Source organism: Camellia sinensis, chromosome 6 (genome assembly GCF_055761805.1).
Source record: "Camellia sinensis isolate YWXY chromosome 6, ASM5576180v1, whole genome shotgun sequence".
Lineage (NCBI taxonomy): Eukaryota > Viridiplantae > Streptophyta > Magnoliopsida > Ericales > Theaceae > Camellia > Camellia sinensis.
The window spans coordinates 182,212,350-182,234,096 of NC_138966.1; positions in this window are offsets into that span (position 1 = coordinate 182,212,350).

Sequence of the window (21,747 nt, forward strand, 5' to 3'; positions counted from 1 at the left end):
CCTCGAAATTCGAAACTAGGCACATGGAATGACTTACAGCTATACAAAGCATGCATTATTTGATTATGAAGCATGAAGACAGATGTAAGAAAGTCCCAAAACATGCATATTTCCAGTTTATAACAAGCCTCAAAAATGAACACAAATAGGGCTAATCTATCATGCAAAAATGGCCCTAAAAGAGAGATTAAACACAAGGGACAGAAGCTGACCCCAAATGGCAAAGAGCCCTTCAACAAAGTTGAATAGAGGCTCAAGAAAAGGCACTTTATAGTTTACATCAAGTCACGAAAATAATCACAAATAAGGCCAAACTATCATGCAAGAAAAGGCCTAAAAGAGGGGTAAAGAGACAAGTGGTAGCTTTTGTTCTCAAACAGAGGATAGCTCTTCAACAATGTTGAATAGGGGCTCAAAACAAGATATTTCACAGTTTATGGAAAAATCCAAAAGAGCTCACAAATAAGCCTAAAATGCTATGCAAAAATTGGCCTAAAAGAGAGATAAAGAGGCAAGTGATAGTAGGAGACCTCAAACAGAGGAGAGCCCTTCAACAATGTGGAAGAGAGGCCCAAAAAAAGATATTTTACAGTTTATGACCAAGTCCAAAACAACTCACAAATAAGCCTAAAATACCATGCAAAAATTGGCCTAAAAGAGAGATAAAGAGGCAAGTGGTAGTAGGAGACCTCAAACAGCAGGAGGTCCTTGATCAAACATGAAAAGGGGCTCAAAATATGACTATTTACAGTTTGGGTCAGAGCCCAAAAATGCTTGAAAGCAAGGCTTAGATATAGAGCAAGAACAGACTAGAAAGGAACGAAAGAGGACTCACCCTTGAAGACCAATGAACCAGCAGCTTTGGGTTGAAGAAATGGTGCACCTAACCTCTGGAAATAACCTCCAAGGTTCTGGAATGGAGTATGGAGGTGTGGTGCTATGAGATGGTATAGAAATGGTCCAAGAACAAAGGTATTTGATGGTTGAATGAAAGAGATGGAGGATGTATGTATGCAAGGCTCCAATTGGTTTTTGTCAACCCTTAGAAATGGTGGAGAGGTGCTGGTCTTATAGAGGGAGAGAGGCAAGGAAAGAGGGGGCAAATGAAATTCAAATTTTCCCCCAAAAGAGCCCCCTTCGGATACAGGATCTGGGGGGAAAAAGATGGCATATCTGTAAGAAACCAGGTGAGGGGGTCATGGCCGGCCAAGTTTTGAGGGTTCAGGGGGCCGGCCGGCCACCCCCCATGGCCGGCCGACCAAGGGTCAAAAGGGTCAATGACAATTGCTGGTCGGCCGCCTCATGTTGGTGGCCTCTCATGTCTGCACAACACAACTATGTGGTTGAAACCCGGAGAATGTAAACCAGGAGAGAGAAAAACCCATTTTTTAGAGGGGTTCAAAAGGGTCAGGCACAATTACTAGTCAGCCACCAAATATTGGTGGCCTCCCAGGTGTGTATAACACAAATATGGGGTTCAGGGTTCAAGAAAGTTGCCCCGGGGTGGTCAACATTGGCTTTCAAGTGAGGAAAACGGGCGTCGGAGAGCGATGAAGAAATAAAGCTGGCTTTTCAGAACAATTGCTGGCGTCCCACCCTCCTACAAGCTTCCTAACAATGAAAATATGGCTTCCACCAAAAATGAACCAAAACGGATGCAAAACGGAGGTTCGGGGACCGAAACGCGCGGCCTGGGGCCCTGAAAATGGGCTGTTAAGCACCGGAGGTGGCATTCGACCACGAAGTTGGTCTCTCGGGCCACAGTGTTCCTTAAAAGGGAGGAAATAAGGTATGTGCCAAAAATCGGAGCAAACGGAGGTGGTTAGGCGGTCCCGAACCGAGGCACACGGCCGTCGGCTCCGAAAAATCAAAAACCGGGCTCCAAACGGGAAAAGTGGCCTACGACCACGAAACGTAGACTACGGCCATTGAGAGATGGTCTACGAGACCTCTCCCTCCCTTCGAGAAGAGAAAACAGAGACAACAGAGCCTGGTTCGCAAACCGAGGCAAGGCACGAAAGAGTCCGAAAGTCCAGAGGTAAGGCTTGCAGCCGGGACTCTGAAACTTCTGAAATAGCACAATATGCAATATCACCGAGCGCTCAATCGGTGACGTCCGTGTCTTAAGGTCGGTCGAAAATTGGGTGTCTACAAAGCCGAGCCTATCTTAGTTGCATTTTGCAAGTGTTGCATTAGGCATTTCTGTATAGTTAGGATCATGCATGGATTTCTAATTAGCTTCTGTTTTGGCTTGGAGTACTCGGTAAGTTTTATGCTTTAGCATCCTTGCATGCGTGTGAGTAACTGCCATGATAGCATGCTTACCATGAGGCTATGTGCTTATGTGATATAAATTGCCTGAATGCCTGTGGGTGAAGGTTGGGTTATTTGAATTGGAACAATTCGTTAAATGTGAGTTTTAAGCCCACTAGATAGTGGCAAAATCATGTTTTCTAAGCCCACCCGAGGGTGGCAAAATCCGCATTTTAAGCCTACTTGCGAGTAGCAAACCGCTTTCAAATAAACAAACATGAAATGTTTTGTTCCAATTCAGGCGACCTAGTTTATACTTGTATGCTGTGCGCATCACATAGCAAATCTAGGCTAATAACCGGAATAAGAACGCATAATGTTTCCAAAAATAGATATCATGGTTAGTAGAGGCCGATCTTTGATCGGGCGAGCGGGGGTGCTCACGAAGTGACCTTCCCCAATCGTACCTAAGTTTCCGAGCCGAGGCAACTTTGGTGATGACGGGCATGTGGCCTTAGGCAAACGAGTCAGGGTTTCCTAAATTTCCCCAAAATAAAACATTTAGGTGGCGATTTTGTATCTGGCAAAGCAGTCCATGCTTGGCATTTCTTTCAAAATCTAGTTTCTCAAAACGATTTGCCGGATTTGGACTCTTTGGTTCAGATTTAGAACCGTGACAATTTGAGAGTCCGAACTTGTAGTGAGCCCAAAATGAACAGAACGGGACTCATCCCTCCCGGGACGTTCGGGGACGTCTACAGTTTCTGGCCACTCTGCTGGGGCCTTAGAAAACTTGACTCGAACTCATGATATCTGTTTTTGACTACACTTATGTGTTTTTTTGCATTGCATGTGCATTGGTGCACCTAGGACACCGTGTTTGCCATCTGCTATTCCGGAACGGTTTACCGGAGGCTTGTCTTGTCAAGGCATGACCATAAGGCTGACCGGTTGTGGGCTCTGCCAGTATGGGAACACAAACCCCGGTTTTACCGGGGCACCCTTTTGACCATTCGACCTAGTGCATATTCGGAATCTGTAGTGACCATTCCAAACTAGGACAGGTTGCTTACCCGATAGGTTGTTTGAAACCGCTGTGTGCGTGGTGAAACCCTAGCTCCTGACAAAATAGGACAGGGAAACCCTACCCCAACATAGGGGTGTTTTGGCTCTCATTTGCTTGTTATGTGCTTTTATAGTGCGTCTCTACAGGGGTGCATGTGTCAGTTTGCAAGTTTGGACATAAGGCTTGTGGGCACCAGTTTAGTATTTTGGGAATCAGTTATATCTGTGGGTATCAGATTCAGTTTTGGGGGCAGTAATTTTGGGAACAGTGATTAGCGGTCGAATGCAGTTATTCAGTTATGCTCATGTCTGTATTAGTGGGATTAGGCTGAGATGCCGCGTGTTTTCTCTTTTAGGGGGGTTCAAAGACTTGGTTCAAAGCAACCGGTGTTCTCTTTTGCTGAGGCAAGACAGAAAAAGGCTCACCGGTTCTTCAGATCCATCAGTCACCAGTCCGGTCCATCTGATCCGTCAGTCACCAGTCACATCACCTCTATTCAGTTCAGTAAAACTCGTGATGACGCAAAATTCGGAAGAAATTGTGGTTATGGCAGCCGCATCAGATCAAGGAATCACATTGCAGGGCGATACCGATGTTGAAGTGCCACACCCACCCAATTCACCTACCGTACATCCGATCTGGGAGCCCCAGTTATTTCAAACCCGTGAGCCCACCATATTCGAGTTGATGGGAATGATTGGTGACCTTCAAAGATCGGTGGCGGATCTAGCCTGTAGAATGTCGGTTCCGCCACCAAATGCATCATATGTTGGGAATTTCATACCGCAGGAGCCCCCGCTACTGGGGCGAATTGTAATTAAGCTCAGTCAACCTGAAGCTATCTCAAGCTCTGGCAATGATATGTCAACAACAGCCGGACTTCGTACTGGTCAAGCAACCCAAACCTTCCACCAAGCCGAGGCGAGTGGTAAAAACAAGATGAAGGTGGACACCGATCCCTACGAACAACTCCTGTGGGCTGTTGAGGCTTTGAAAGCCGGAGGATTGAATAAACAGCAGGTGCTCACTGTTGCTATAAAAACTGTGGATGACATCTTCCCTACTCAGGCCGAGAGCAGTTTAAGCCAGAGGGAAAATCGAGATGGGGACCGTCGTACCAGAACAGTTCCTTCCAATCCTAACCCTGCACCTGGAAAAGATTAGAGAGCCAAGGCAGCACCTGCCGACCCTTTTTCGAGTGCGTCCAGCAAAAGTCAGCAAACCTCGAAGTATCCGCCCCGAGATCGCAGGGTCTTCCATGCCCTCTACATGCCTTTGTCTAAGGCCCTTCAAATCCTCATCAAAAAAGGGCATCTCAAACCCCTCGATCCTCGGCCTCTCCCGAGTCCCCTTCCAGCTAAGCATGATGGTACCTAGTACTGTGCATACCACCAGCAAACTGGTCACAGCACCGACAACTGCTTCTGTCTTCGCCATGAAGTACAGGATCTGTTTGACAACGGGGTTGTCCTCCCGCCAAGCTCGGTAAAGTCTACCATCACTGGGTTAGTGAACTTCGAGGACAGTATGAGTATGTGATCAAGGGTTGGACCACCTGCTGGCGGCACGCGGTTTACCTCGGATGTGGCGTATGGCACGCACTATTTTGAGCATTTGCGAATGCTAGTTTTGTAGTTTCTGACTTGGGTGTTGAGTCAGTTCTATAGTTTTGTTTTGAGTCTGTCTCATTGTCTCAAGTCAGTCTTCTCGATTAAGGGTCTGTCTTGTTATATCGAGTCAGTCCTGTTGTACAAAGGTCGGGTGATTCCGGGGGTGTTACCTCGGGCATCACCATTTTGTTTTGTGTTTGTCTTTTCATTTTGCTTTGAGTCTGTTCCTGCTTGGAGCCAGTTACACCAACAAATTTGAATAGAACAGCAGTAATTTTCAAGCTCTTGTATTTGCTTCTGCCGTGTGCCAATTGTGCCAGAAGTCCTGATTGAGATGGTAGTATTTGACCAGAACTATGTCTTTTCTGTGCCTTGAACTCATTGCATTGACCTAAGTTTTTAAAACTTTTTCTAACACCGTGGTGAAAACAAAGAGGAAGAAATTCCTCGGGTTTTGCAAAAATTTGATCAATTGAGAGAAAGAGAGGCATGCTAAGCCCTTAATGAATGAGATCATGCTTGTTAATGTGAGTACTGAGAAGGATCTTGGCTTGATCCAGATTGGTTCTGCATTGTCTTCAGCGCGAGCGATTAGTCGCTTTCTTAAAAGATTTAAAAATAAAATAAAATAAAAAAATGTTTTGCGCGATCCTACGAAGACCTGTGTGGAATCGCTCTTGAGATTGTGCAGCTTAGGATTGCTCTCGGCCTCGAGACTCGACCCCTCTTAATTTTAAAACCTTGAACTTGGATTCAGAATGTTCCAAGGTCAATCATGATGTGAGACCTGTGTGGCCAGATTCGAAGCAGCCCTCGAACTAGGGGCAAGAAAAGTCAGATCAAGAAGATCAAGTGTTTTCAAAGGAAGCTTGCAAAGCTAGATCAAAAGCCCTCAAACTAGGGGCAAAACTGTCAGATGTGCTCGAAGGGTCAAAAAATTGGGATGTTTCTCAAGCTAACAAAGATCGGCAAGAATGCCAAATCCCAGAGGGGAAGAAAGAAGAAAGTATTGCTGAAGAAAAACTGAGTTCCGATCTACAACACTAGGGGAAAATTCAGCCTCCACGGGATGGACTCCTGCATCGTCAGCGAACAGCAACCACTCTCTTGGATTCAGACGGATTCGAGATCTCAGAACCATTTGACATGGACCAAGCTACACTTCTACCCTTGAGAGGCTCGTTGGGCCGAAAACCCGGAAGGGCGACCCAGGCAAAAGTTAGAGCAAGAAAAAGAAAAAAAAAGAAGAAAAATGCAAGGAACAAAAAAAGAAATGAAAAATTCTGAAAAAGAATGAACAAAGTAGAAAAAAAATGAAAAGAATTGAAAAGAAAAGAAGAACATAGCTCGCAAGGTTGAAAACCCGGAAGGGCGGCCTTGGAAAAAGTTAGAACGCAAAAGGAGAGGTTAAATACCCGAGTGTACCTTAACCCCAAACTACGTAAGGCTTGATTCCCATCTTTGGGATACGTAGGCAACTTCATTATGAAGTCCAGCTGTAAAACACTTCAAACTCAACTATGTCCATGTGATGGTTCTGGTCATCTTTGTCTTTTTTTTGTATCCGGGAGTTCGGTTGTGATCGCCACTCTGAGGATTGACTACAATGCACTGCGGTGCAATTCAAACAAGGGGCAACTTTCCGTTGCCATTCAATGCGCCGTGGTGCCGTTCAAACAAAGGGCAACTTTCCGTTGCCATGCAATGTCCTCCAAGCAAGGGGCAATTTTTCCTTCGGATCTAAGGTTGTGCATCTCAAGAGTAGGTTCCGTGCTCGTTGAGCGGCGGTCGTTTGTAAAAACAGTTTTGAGAATTTTTTAATGAAGTTGACTAATTTTCTCGAAAAATTATTCCATTTTCCCAAAACTGGACCATTTCTTGGACCCAAAAAGGAAAATTTTCAGTGCTCATAACCTAACTTGCATGATTTTAAATCAGAAAATCGAACAAGCATGTTAATCTAACTCTCATGTTGGTCAAAATTGTTTTAACAGAACGTCAAAAACAAAAAATAGTCAAAATAATGAACTAAGGGTAAAGTTAAGTCAGGTGTTCTGCCTTTTCCCCGTTGTCAACATACTTGCCAAAAAAGGGCACTCTACTTGCCAGAAAGGACACTCTACCTGCCAGAAAAGGGCATAACTGAAGTTATCAACAAATGGCTGAAAGCTCTCTCATCCTCCAAGCAGCGAGGTATCAAGCCGAGTGCGAAGCACGAATTGGAATGGATTAAGATACTCCATTCCCTCATCCGGCGCATCGACAGATGTCACCGGGGGAAATAGCCGCGAGCTGATTATGTTGGGTGTGAGCTCGCAACTTCCTGTTCATCCATCAACCACCCAGGGGAGAGATAAAAAATGAGAGATTAAAGAATAGAGAGATGTGCGCTGAGAGAAAAAGTAAGGAAAAGGGCTTTTTCAGCAAAAACGGAGCCTGAGGGCCGAGTGATGTGAGAATCACAAATGAGAAAGGGTGGGAAACAATACCCGAAGAAACTGGCTCCTCACGTACTGAGAGGTCTCTCGTCTTTGTAACACGTCTGTGTGTTGTGTCTTTTGTTTTGTTCGTCTCGATTCTTGCCTTGAGTCTTTCCGAGCGTGTCTCATTGTGTTAAGGTTGTTTACCTTTTGTTTTCCGTTGTTGAGTCTTTTTCGCTGTGTTCAGTTGTAGGCTCAATACCCAGTTAAGAACACAATTCTTAATTTCAAAAATTGTCTTGTGCTCAGAGTGCCGTGTCGTTCTCCACATTTGTGCAAAACAAGATTTTGTTCTTTCAAAAACCGCAGGGTTCAACTCGAGTCATGTGGGAACAGTAAAGCCAGAACCCATCTGAAGCTATATGTAGACGTCCCCGAACGCCCCGGGAGAACGAGTCCCCCCGTTCTATTCGTTTTGGGCTCACTACAGTTCGGACTCTCAAATTGTCACGGTTCTAAACCTGAACCAAAGAGTCCACATCCGGCAAATCGTTTTGAGAAAACAGATTTTTAGAAAGAAGTGCCAAACATGGACTGCTTTGCCAGATACAGAGTCGCCACCTAAATATTTTATTTTGGAGAATTTAGGAAACCCTGACTCGGTGCCAAAGGCCACGTGTTCGTCATCACCAAAGTTGCCTCGGCTCGGGAGCTTGGATAGGATTGGGGAAGGTCAGCTATGAGCACCCCCTCTCGCCCGATCCTAAGATCGGCCTCCACTAACCGTGATATCCGTTTTTGAAAACGTTATGTGTTCTTATTCCGGTTATTAGCCTAGAATTACTATGTTATGCACACAGCAAACAAGTATAGACCAAATCACCTAAATTGGAACAAAACATTTCATGCTTGTTTTGAAAATGGTTTGCTACTCGGAAGTAGGCTGAAATGCAGGTTTTGCTACCCTCAAGTGGGCTTTAGAAAAGATGGTTTTGCCACTATCTAGTGGGCTTAAAACTCACAGTTTTAATGCATTATCCCAATTTAGGTAATTCAACCTCCATCCACAAGCATTCAAGCAGTTATATCACATAAGCAGCTAGCCTCATGGTAATCATGCTGTTATGGCGACACTCACACGTATGCGGTATGCTAAAGCATAAATGCTTACCGAGTACTCCAAGCCAAAATAGAAACTAATTAGTAATCACATGCATGATCCTAGTTTAAGATGGCTAATGCAACACATGCAAAATGCAACTAGAGATGGGCTCGGCTATTCTAAACATGGCATGTGAAATGTTACAACTAACACGTATTCAATTTGGAATTGAAACACAATGCAGTTAGCATGATGTGCCGAGCCTGGTGTATGCAAGACAAATGTATGAATGTATGAATGCACGCATGCATAGCATAAGGTATGCTAATTTAAATATGCCCTAGTCTACCATCATAAGCGGGTAAATAAAAGGGAAGAAAGACGTGGGGTTAGAAGACATACACACACTCACGCACACTTATTACACAATTGCCCTCACTCGGAGGGTCCGAATAAATATTACAGTCCGAATGAATAACGCTAAATTAATTATTACAGAATTTCCAATTAATTAACAAATTAAACAAAGAATTAAAGTGGCCACAGCCCCTGCCTCGAAATACGTGGATGATACATGCTTGACTCGTCTTGTCCAAAAATCCGTACCATGCCACTGTTGCCTCTGTTTACACTGCCTTGCTCCTCCGAGGACTGCCAAAATCCAGGGATATGCTCTTTGGATGCTGGGGGGGGGGTATCACCGACCAAGTAGAAACGCCACCGGCCGGAGGGGATGATCACCGGCCACTGAATAAGCTATCGGCCAAACATGTTTTGCCGGTCGGTACCCAACTCTGCCGGCCAGCCAAATCTTCCTGCTGAATCTGTTTTGACAGCAGCAGAGGACAGAACTTGGCATGGCAATGTATTTCAAGCAATGTATGCACTAATCACACCCCTTATCATGTGTCTGCCTCAAAGGGACATGGTCTTCGATTCTCGGACCACCAATCGCGCATTTCCATGCATGAGGGCCCAAAGAATCAAGTGTGCATCTTGATATGGAATGCAATGCACATAATCAAACAAATTGAACTCAACCTCTATCATACTCACTTCAAGAGGTCAAGCATGCATACTTATGCAATGCAATCCTAAGCATGTGAACTAGCATACAACATGGCAATGCAATGCGAATATGCAAGTATGCAAGCAAACATGCAGGGTGAGCACACGATCAAGCAAAGGGGATGGACTTAAACTAATTTAGGATGCCTCACAAGCATGCCAAAATTAGTGGCCGAAGTGCTCACACATGAGGACTAACACACACACATACATGCACATGTTAATAAACATCAAAAGGCAACTCTCAAGCACGTTTGGAAGAGACTAAACATGGAATAAGGGCATGCAATGTAAGCTCCGAAAACCATGCTAATGATGGTGCCAAACCAACTTAACCAAGACAAACATAGCATACAATTGGTCCAAGTACTTGAGGCTAATCAAGGAGACTTAAACCATGGCTAAGCCAACCAAGCCTCACAAGGCCAAGAGGGCTTAAAACAGGTTCAATATAGGCCTAGACCAAGCAAAGGGAACACCTAGATGGCATCTAAGTGGCTTAAACATGGAAGTATGCAAGAGAGGCTAAACATGGAGCATACAACACAAGCTTTTAAGGCATCAAAGAGGCATCAAAGGCACGCATGCAAGCATGTTATGAGAACTGAAATAACATGGTAAGTGGTTCCAAACCACTGAAAATGATGCAAGTAACGCACACTACACACTCACACACTTGGGGCTAACAATCCAAGATGCAAAAGGACTACGCAATGCATGTCTTGGTCGACCAAAACAGCCAAGGACAGACCTTAAGCATGGCAAGACAAACATAAAAGCTTCATAAAGCTAGGCCTAAACATGCTTGAATAAGGGCTCAAAGCATAGGACATGTTAAGGCTAAAATAAGGCATTATAAGGCATGTATGCTAAGCAAGCATGGTGTACCAAAACCAGCATACAACAATGCTATATTATGACATAATAAGCATGAAAATCAGTCAAGGCATGGTCAATACACACTCAAACTATATGCTCCCTCAAGAGGCTAAAAATGGCCCTTTTCAAGGACAACAAGGAGAGGGGATGGCCCTCTCCTTCCTAGGACCTCAAGGCACCATCCTCATCACTGAAATCCCTCAAGATTTCAGTGGTGAGGAGGCCCAAACACAATGGTCCCGGAGCTCAACCGAAATGGCACAAAACAAAGGCCAAACAAGCCTTAAGAGGGGTCAAACAACCCCAAACCTTAAAACACCCTTAACAAACTATTTAGAACACTCAAAAACAAGACTTTTCTATGTTATATGTTAAGCTCAAAAATAGTTGCAAATATGGAAAAACAAGCTATGAAAACAAGGCTTAAAAGAGGTAAAAGCTCACCCTTGAAGCACAGCAGCAAATCAGCAACTTTTGGACCAAGAAAAGGCTTCAAATCACCCCAAAAATCACCTTCAAGGACCTCAGCTCAATAAAGGGAGTAGAGAACTAGGTGTTTGTATGCAAAAGTGCAAAGAAAATGCACTTTTGAGCACAAACAAGCCCTAAACCTTAGAGAGAGAGAGAGGCAGAAAATGTAGAGAGAGAGAGAGAGAGATTTTTTTGCTCCAAGTTCTATATCTCTTTTTCCCTCTTGTTCCCCTTTTTTCCTCCTCTTGTGAGAGAGCTTGATTGATATAGATATGTATCAATCTGCAGCTCCTCAGAACACCCACGTCCAGGCATGGGCTGGGGTATGGCCTAGAATGACCGCTACCAGCTGTCTACAGAAATATCTATTGAAAACCACATTTGGCCGGCCGGCCATCAAAGTAGTCGACCGGCAGTCAAATTGGCCGGCCGGCATCACATTTGGCCGATTGAAAAACAAGGCGGCCAGTGGGCAGGAGACTTGGTCGACAAGCTCCCCTCCTTCCCTCAGGAACACATCCACAAGCTCTTGGTGTAACCAAGCACAAAACAGAGAAGTTAAGAGATTCTAAGCCAAGGCGCGTAGCCAAGACTTTTCGAAACTCAAAACAAACACAAGTATGGATAATCATCGCGTGTTCAAATGATGACGTCCAAGTCTTGAGGACGGTCAAAAATGGGGTGTCTACAGTTGCCCCCCTTTGACAGAACTCGAAAGTCATAACAATAATGGGAGTGAATGTCAAAACCCAGAGATGACCCATTTTTGACAAGGCCGAAGACTTAGACAAACATGCAAGACAAGCAAAGATATGCGCCCGAAGGCAGGGGCAAAATGCAACTAACAATGCAAGGAACCGAACATAACTTATGATCATGCAAAGAAAGCTGTAACGAAGCATAACATGCGACAGTTTTAAGCTTGCATACACCAAACTACACTACAATGCAAAAAGGATGTAAGAGAATTATGGAATTCTCGATACGTCTCACTCGGAGAATACAATACCTGCGCAGTTCGTCTGGTTGCACCAGCTTCAAATGAACCGTACATATAATATCGTGTCTGAAAGAAAACTTAACAGGTACAGATATCGTTAACAATATGCACAACATGCAAAATGAATGCAAAATGATATGCGATATATACAAAATTATGTATAATAATGCAAATGAAAATGCAATGCAATTGAATCATGATCAAATCATGAACGGTTCAAACCCACACAAATGTCAAATAGATTGATGGAAGTAACAGATCCGTCCACCATAGAAAAGGTGCCGCAACCCTCAAACCAACATACCAACGTGGAATAGGCGCGTACACGTGCAGAACTATGAGTGATGTAGACGGACACAAGAACAAATAATTGGCTGGAATGACATAAGTGGGGAAACAACCCGCTAACGAAAGAACAATGATCCTAATGCTGGATGCAAAAATTACCCTACAATGTAATATATACAATGGATATGGCATGCAGCCAAAACATATCTTGCCTAGGAAAGGCATGGACACAAACAAACCATATTTAACACGAAAAATGGCGCCGTCACCCTCAAACCAACATACCAGCGTGGAATAGGCGGTGTACACCAAGTCTCATAACCGTGTTTCAACATGAAAAGTATGGGCACATACCAGACCAAGCTCAACATGGAAAGGTGCAAGCCATAGATGGAGGTGATGCAATGAATGCATGCAAACTACAATGCGATATGTACAATATGCAATGGAATGTATATGATATTTACAATGGATAAGGCGCGCAGGCCAAAGCAAATCTTGCCTAGGAAAGGCATGGACACAAACGAGCCATGTCTAACACAGAAAAGGTGCCGCAACCCTCAAACCAACATACCAGCGTGGAATAGGCGTGTACACATGTAAAACTGTGCTTTGACGTGAAAAGTATGAGCACATACCAGGCCAAGCTCAACAAGGAAAGGTGCAAGCCCTGGATGGATATGATGCAGTGAATGCATGCAAACCACAATGCAATATTTACAATATGCAATGGATGGAATATGATATTTACAATGAAAATGCATGACATATGCACTATTCACAATGATGCATAACATATGCACTATTTACAATGATGCATGACATATGCACTATTTACAATGATGCATGACATATGCAGATGGTCTTGAAATGGGCGACAACGTGTGGCTTTTGGAATGCACGTGATCTTGAATATGCGACGACGCGAGTCGCTTGAAATACATGTATAATGCAACTTATCAAAAGTCGTTTGGGCATGACAAACACCGAAGGAATTGCACCTTTAGAGGATTTAAGGTCTCCTAAACCGAAAGAGTGCACAAGAAAGTGCGAGTGAAGAGTGAATGCACAAAACAGTGCTAAGAAGATGCACGAAACAGTGCAATGCAACGTACTAACAAGTACAGGTTAGGTGCGCAAGAAAGCGTGATAGAATGCATGCAAAATGCAAGTAAGGTACACAAAACAGTACGACGCAATGCACTGACAAATGCTACAAGCATTTTCTATGCAAGATGAGAGAGAGCATGTAATGAAATGCACAAGATAGTGCGATGCGCAAGAGAGCGCAGGTGTAAACTGCACAAAATAGTGCGCTGCGCAAGAGAGCGCGAGTGATAAACTGCACAAAATAGTGCGATACGCAAGAAAGCGCGAGTGATTTGAAATGCACAAGACAGTGCGATACGCTAAACAACGCGAGTGATTTGAAATGCACAAGAAAGTGTGATACGCTAAACAGCGCGATTGATTTTGAAATGCACTAGAAAGTGCGATACGCTAAACAGCGCGATTGATTTTGAAATGCACTAAACAGTGCGATACGCTAAACAGCGCGAGTGATTTGAAATGCACTAAACAGTGCGATTCGCTAAACAGCGCGATTGATATGCAATGCACAAAATAGTGTGATACGCTAAACAACGCGATTGATTTTGAAATGCACTAAACAGTGCGATACGCTAAACAGCGCGATTGATATGCAATGCACAAAATAGTGCGATACGCTAAACAGCGCGATTGATATGCAATGCACAAAATAGTGCGATACGCTAAACAGCGCGATTGATTTTGAAATGCACTAAACAGTGCGATACGCTAAACAGTGCGATTGATGTGCAATGCACAAAATAGTGCGATACGCTAAACAGCGCGATTGATTTTGAAATGCACTAAACAGTGCGATACGCTAAATAGCGCGATTGATATGCAATGCACAAAATAGTGCGAGTGAGATACAACCACAAGATGCACAAGACAGTGCTAGTGAGATACAAAGTGTAAGTGCACAAGACAGTGCGAGTGAATGCATGTTCTATGCAAATGAGGTGCATTTTCTATGGAAGCATGGAAAAGTGCATTTTCTATGCAAAAGATATGAGCATTTTCTATGCAAGAAACAAGAGCATATTCTATGCAATATTGAAAGCATATTCTATGCAGAATCGAAAGCAAGCATATTCTATGCATGAATCATAACGATGCGCGACACGCATGTAACAGCAGTGTATATGAAAGTGCACATTCTATGCAATGGAAGGGCATCAAACACGTACTCTGGTGCCTCCGATTTACCTTTCGGAGGACTTGGCAATACGCTCAGCTCAAAAGGGGACACCCTGTTTATATTGGCGAGAGATAACATCTGTATGTGAAACCCTCGGGTGCTGCTTGGACTGCCATTCTGACTTGAAGCAGGCTGACATTTGGGGTCGAGATACACTCATACTCCAAAGAAATGGCGAGGCCTGAGAAGGTGCACCTAGAGTGCAGTCTCGGAATTTGCCGAAGTTGAAACAGACTAAGATGCTCCAAGTTTTCCCTATTTTCTTTTGCTTTGCAGTCTGGAACCTATATAGCTTCAGATAGGTCCTTGTTTTACTGTTCTCACATGACCTGGGTTGAACCTTACGGTTTTTGAAAGAACAAAATTCTGTTTTGCACAAATGTAGAGAATGGCACAGCACTCTGAGCATAAAACGATTTTTTTTGAAATTGAGAAAAGGGGTCTCAACCAGGTATTGAGCCTACAACTGAATACAGCAAAAAAAAGACTCAATAACGGAAAACAAAAGGTAAACAACCTAAACACATCGAGACACGTTCGGAATGACTCAAAGCAAGAATCGAGACAAAACAAAAGACATGACACTCAGACGTGTTACAAAGATGAGAGACCTCTCAGTACGCGATGAGCCAATTTCTCCGGGTAGTGTTTCCCATCCTTTCTCATTCGTGATTCTCACATCACTCTGGCACTCAGGCCCTGTTTGGTGCAGCTTAAAAGCTGTTTATTTCAGCTTTCAGCTTAATTTAAGCTATTTTGATGTGTTTGGTTTAGCTTATAGCTTATAACTTATAGCTTTTTGGAAGTCAGAAATCAGCTTATTCTTTGAGTGGGGCAGGAGATGCTTAATTTATAAGTCAGAAATCAGCTTATGTTCATAGTTATAAGGTATAAGCTGTTTAAGCATAAGCTATAAGCACTTTCCCACAGCTCTACCAAACAGGGCCTCAATCTCTATTTTTCTGAAAAAGCCCTTTTCTCACTTTTTCTCTCATCGCACATCTCTCTATTCTTCAATCTCTCATTTTTCAATCCCTCCCCTAGGTGGTTGATGGATAAATAGAAAGTTGTGGGCTTTTGCCCCTAGCATTCCGCTAGATTCTTCTTCTTGTTCACAACAGTGAGTTTCTTCCACAGAGGGGCTACGCTACAATTGGGTATGTAGCAAATCTGCAGCTGACATCGGTTGACGATGCTCTGCTGGGGAGTTTGGACGTGATCAGATCTGTCTAGATAAAGGAGTGGAATATCTTGTCCCATTCCGGTTCGTGCTTCGCACTTGACTTGATACCTCGTTGCTTGGAGGATGAGAGAACTTTCAGCCGTTTTGCGGTCAACCTCAGTGGTGCCCTTTTCTGGCGAATACGGTGCCCTTTCGGCAAGTAGAGTTCCCTTTCTAGCAAGTATGTTGACAACAGGAGGAAGACAGAACATCTGACTCAACTGTGCCCCTATTTTATCATTTTGACCATTTTTTGTTTTTGCTTTATACCAAAACAATTTTGACCAACATGAGAGTTAGATTAACATTCTTGTTCGATTTTTGATTTGAAAATCATGCAAGTCAGGCTATGAGCACTGAAAATTTTCCTTTTTTGGGTCCAAGAAATGGTTCAGTTTTGGAAAAGATGGAATAATTTTCGAGAGATCAGTCAACCTCAGTAAAAATTCTCAAAAATTGTTTTTGCAAACAGCCACTGCTCAACGAGCACGGAACTTACTCTTGAGATGCACAACCTCAGATCCCTAGGAAAATTGCCCCTTGTTTGAAGAGAGCTGGATGGCAACAGAAAGTTGCCCCTTGTTTGAACAGCACCGCGGCGCATTGAATGGCAACGGAAAGTTGCCCCTTGTTTGAATGGCACCGCAGCGCATTGTAGTCAGTCCTCAGAGTGACGAACACAACCAAATCCTTGGATACAGAGAAGACGAAGATGGTCAAAACCAATATATGGACACAGTCACTTTGAAGGTGTTGGGGGCTGGACTTCGGGATGAAATTGCCTACGTATCCGGTTGTCATAACCGAACTATCGGATTCGAGGAGGGCAAGAATAAGCAAAACAATTACATGGACTGAGGTGCTATGAAAGCGTTGGGGGCTGGACTTTAGGATGAAGTTGCCTACGTATCCCAAACATGGGAATCAAACCTTACGTAGTTCCGGTTAAGGTACACTCGGGTATTTTAACCTTCACCTTTTAGGCTCTAACTTTTGCCAAGGCGCCCGATGTAGGTTTTCGACCTTGCGAGCTTTTCTTTCCTTTTTCTTTCTTCTCTTTCTTTTTTCTCTCTTTTTTCTTTTCATTTCTTATTTTTCTCTTTTCATTTTTTTTGCTTTTTTTTTTTTTGTATTTTCTCTTGCTCTAACTTTTGCCTGGGTCGCCCTTCCGGGTTTCGGCCCAGCGAGCTGCTCAAAGGGTAAAAGTGTAACAAGTCCATGCCAAATGGTTTTAGGGTTTTAAAGCCATCCGTATCCATGAGAGTGGCTGTTGCATTGACTTACTGAAGGACCCATCTTCGGCTCTTCGAGCAAATCGGACATTTTGGCCCCTAGTTTGGAGGGGTGCTTCTGTTCTAGCTTTACAGACTTCTTTTGATGAAATTTGATCTTCTTGATCTGGCTTTGGTGCCTCTTGTTCGAGGGCTGCTTCCAATCTGGCCACACAGGCCTCTCTCGATGGTCGATCGTTGAACACTCCGAATTGTGGTTTAAGGCTTCAAAACAAGGGCTCGAGTCTTGAGGCTGAGAGCGATCCTAAGCTGCACAATCTCAAGAGTGATCCCACACAGGTCTTCGCAGGACCGCGCAAAACATTTTTTTTTTTGAAAGTTTTTAAAGAAACGACAAATCGCTCACGCTGAAGATAGTGTGGAACCAGTCTGGATCAAGCCAGGGTCCTTCTCAGTACTCACGCTGACAAGCATGATTTCAATCATTAAGGGCTTAACACGCCTCTCTTTCTCTCAATTTGATCAAAGTTTTACAAATCCCGAGGAATTCCCTCCCCTTTGTTTTCACCGCAGCGTTCAAAAAGGTTTTGAAAAACTTAGGTCAATGCAATGATTTTCAAGGCACAAGGGAACAGGTGGAATGTACTGTTGTCCCATTCAAGTCCCCTGGCACAACTAATTCAGAATAGTAGTAAACATGGAAACATGATAGTCGCAGCTGTTTCATTCAGATTCCCTAGTTGCAACTGGCTCCACGATAGAGACAGACTCAAAAGAAAAGCAAAAGGATAATTACAAAACAAAACGGTGTTCGAGGCAACAGTTCCGGAATCACCCGACATTCTATACAAAGGGGACTGACTCGCTACAACAAGACAGACCCATAAGCAAAAGGACTGACTCAAGATAATGAGACAGACTCAAAACAAAACAAAAGACTGACTCGACACGCAAGCCAGGATTTACAAAACTAGCATTCGCAGATGCTTCAAAAATGCGTGCCAGAGCCACATCCAAAATACACCGAGCGCCGCCCGCAGGTGGTCCAACCCCTGATCACAAATTTATAGTATCCTTGAAGTCCAACAGCTCAGTGGTAACAGACTTTGCTGAGGTAGGCGGGAGGATGACCTCATTGTCGATCAAATCTTGCACCTCATGACGAAGGCGGAAACAACCATCGGTACCGTGACCGGACTGTTGGTGGTACGCGCAGTACAAGGTAGCATCATGCGAGAGGGGGAGATTTTTCGGGAGAGGTCGAGGTTCGAGGGTTTTAAGATGCCCCTTTTTAGCCAATATTTGAAATGCCCTAGACAGAGGCATGTAGAGGGCATGAAAGGCTCTGCGCCCTCGAGGTAGGTATTTTGAAGTCTGAGGGTTCTTCCTAGACGCACTAGCGAAAGGGTCGGCAGGCACTGCCTTGGCTTTCTGATCTTTTCCTGGTACAGGGTTAGGGACGACAGGGACTGTCTTGGCATGACGGGGCCCATCCCGATTTTTTGCCCGGCTTGAACCACCTTCGGTTGAAGTGGGGAAAGCATCATCCACAGCTTTAGTCATGACTGCGAATACTTGTTGCTTATTCATCCCCCTGGCTTGCAAAGCCTCGGCTGCCCACAGCAGTTGTTCAATGGGATCGGTATCTGCCTTCATTTTGTTCTTGTCTCTGGCCTCAGCCTGATTGGGGGTTTGGGTTACTACATCAAAGCGAAGCCCGGTTGTTGCTGACACGTCGTTGCTGTAGCTGGAGGCAACCTCTGGTTGGCTGAGCTCGATCACAATCCGCCCCAGTAGCAGGGGCTCCTGTGGTATGAAATTTTCGGCATATGGTGCAGCTGGTGGCGAAGCCAACATTCCATAGGCCAGATCGGCCACGGATCTCTGGATGTCACCTATCACTCCCATCAATTTGAATGTGGTGAGCTCACGAGCATGATACAACTAGGGGGTCCAGACTGGGTGCGCGACAAGCGACCTGGGTGGATGCGGTACATCGACATTGGTCTCACTTTGCAGAGTGATTCCTTGATCTGATGCGGCCGTCATAACCACAATCTCCTCTGAATTCTGCGTCTTGATAAGTCCACTGTACTGAATGGTGACTGACGGATCAGATATCTGTTTTGTCTCAGTAAGGAGGAGCACTGGCTATTCTGTATCAACTCTCCTGAACCCCCTTGAAAGAGAAAACACGCAGCATTTGGGACCAATCAGAACAGACGCTAGTATAGCTGAATAACTGTACTCTACTACTGATCACTTTTTCCTGAAATCACTGCCCCCCACCCAAAATACGGAATCGGATACCCACAGATATAACTGATTCTCATAAACTGATAGTGGTGCCCTCACGTCTGATACTCAAACTTGCAAACTGATATGTACGTTCACTGTAGAGATGCATTCTAAAAGCACATAGCAAGTAAAGAGAGCCAAAACACCCCTATGGAGGGGTGGGGTTTCCCTGTCCTATTTTGTCAGGAGCTAGGGTTTCACTATGCACGCATCGGTTTTCAAACAACCTAACATCGGGTAAGCAACCTGTCCTAGTTTGGAATGGTCACTATGGATTTCGATATGCACTAGGTCGATTGGTCGAAAAGGGTGCCCCAAAAAAACTGGGGTTTGTGTTCCCATACTGTCAGAGCCCACAACCGGTCAGCCTTATGGCATGCTTTGACAAAGTCAAGCCTCCAGCAAACCGTTCAGGAATGGCAGATGGCAAACACGGTGTCCTAGGCGCACCAATGCACATGCAATGCAAAGAGACACATAAATGAAATCAAAACAGGATATCACGAGTTCGAGTCAAGCTCTCTAAATCCCCAGCAAAGTCGCCAGAAACTGTAGACGTCCCCGAACGCCCAGGGAGGACGAGTCCCCCCGTTCTGTTTGTTTTGGGCTCACTACAGTTTGGACTCTCAAATTGTCACGGTTTTAAACCTGAACCAAAGAGTCCACATCCGGCAAATCGTTTTGAGAAAACAGATTTTTAGAAAGAAGTGCCAAACATGGACTGCTTTGCTAGATACAGAGTCGCCACCTAAATATTTTATTTTGGGGAATTTAGGAAACCCTGACTCGGTGCCAAAGGCCATATGTCCGTCATCACCAAAGTTGCCTCGGCTCGGGAGCTTGGGTACGATTGGGGAAGGTCAGCTATGAGCACCCCCTCTCGGCCGATCTTAAGATCGGCCTCTACTAACCGTGATATCCGTTTTTGAAAACGTTATGTGTTCTTATTCCGGTTATTAGCCTAGAATTACTATGTTATGCGCACATCAAATAAGTATAGACCAAATCACCTAAATTGGAACAAAACATTTCATGCTTGTTTTGAAAATGGTTTGCTACTCGGAAGTAGGCTGAAATGCAGGTTTTGCCACCCTCAAGTGGGCTTTAGAAAAGATGGCTTTGCCACTATCTAGTGGGCTTAAAACTCACAGTTTTAATGCATTATCCCAATTTAGGTAATTCAACCTCCATCCACAGGCATTCAAGCAGTTATATCACATAAGCAGCTAGCCTCATGGTAATCATGCTGTTATGGCAACACTCACACGCATGCGGTATGCTAAAGCATAAATGCTTACCGAGTACTCCAAGCCAAAATAGAAACTAATTAGTAATCATATGCATGATCCTAGTTTAAGATGGCTAATGCAACACATGCAAAATGCAACTAGAAATGGGCTCGGCTATTCTAAACATGGCATGTGAAATGTTACAACTAACACGTATTCAATTTGAAATTGAAATACAATGCAGTTAGCATGATGTGCCGAGCCTGGTGTATGCATGACAAATGTATGAATGCATGCATGCATAGCATAAGGTATGCTAATTTAAATATGCCCTAGTCTACCATCATAAGCGGGTAAATAAAAGGGAAGAAAGACGTGGGGTTAGAAGACATACACACACTCACGCACACTTATTACACAATTGCCCTTACTCGGAGGGTCCGAATAAATATTACAGTCCGAATGAATAACGCTAAATTAATTATTACAGAATTTCCAATTAATTAACAAATTAAACAAAGAATTAAAGCGGCCACAGCCCCTGCCTCGAAATGCGTGGATGATGCATGCTTGACTCGTCTTGCCCAAAAATCCGTACCATGCCACTGTTGCCTCTGTTTACACTGCCTTGCTCCTCCGAGGACTGCCAAAATCCAGGGATATGCTCTTTGGATGCTGGGAAGGGGTATCACCGACCAAGTAGAAATGCCACCGGCCGGGCAAATCTTCCTGCTGAATCTGTTTTGACAGCAGCAGAGGACAGAACTTGGCATGGCAATGTATTTCAAGCAATGTATGCACCAATCACACCCCTTATCATGTGTCTGACTCAAAGGGACATGGTCTTCGATTCTCAGACCACCAATCGCGCATTTCCATGCATGATGGCCCAAAGAATCAAGTGTGCATCTTGATATGGTATGCAATGCACATAATCAAACAAATTGAACTCAACCTCTATCATACTCACTTCAAGAGGTCAAGCATGCATACTTATGCAATGCAATCCTAAGCATGTGAACTAGCATACAACATGGCAATGCAATGCGAATATGCAAGTATGCAAGCAAACATGCAAGGTGAGCACACGATCAAGCAAAGGGGATGGACTTAAACTAATTTAGGATGGCTCGCAAGCATGCCAAAATCAGTAGCCGAAGTGCTCAAACATGAGGATCAACACACACACACACATGCACATGTTAATGGGCCAACATTTAAACATCAAAAGGCAACTCTCAAGCACGCTTGGAAGAGACTAAACATGGACTAAGGGCATGCAATGTAAGCTCCGAAAACCATGCTAATGATGGTGCCAAACC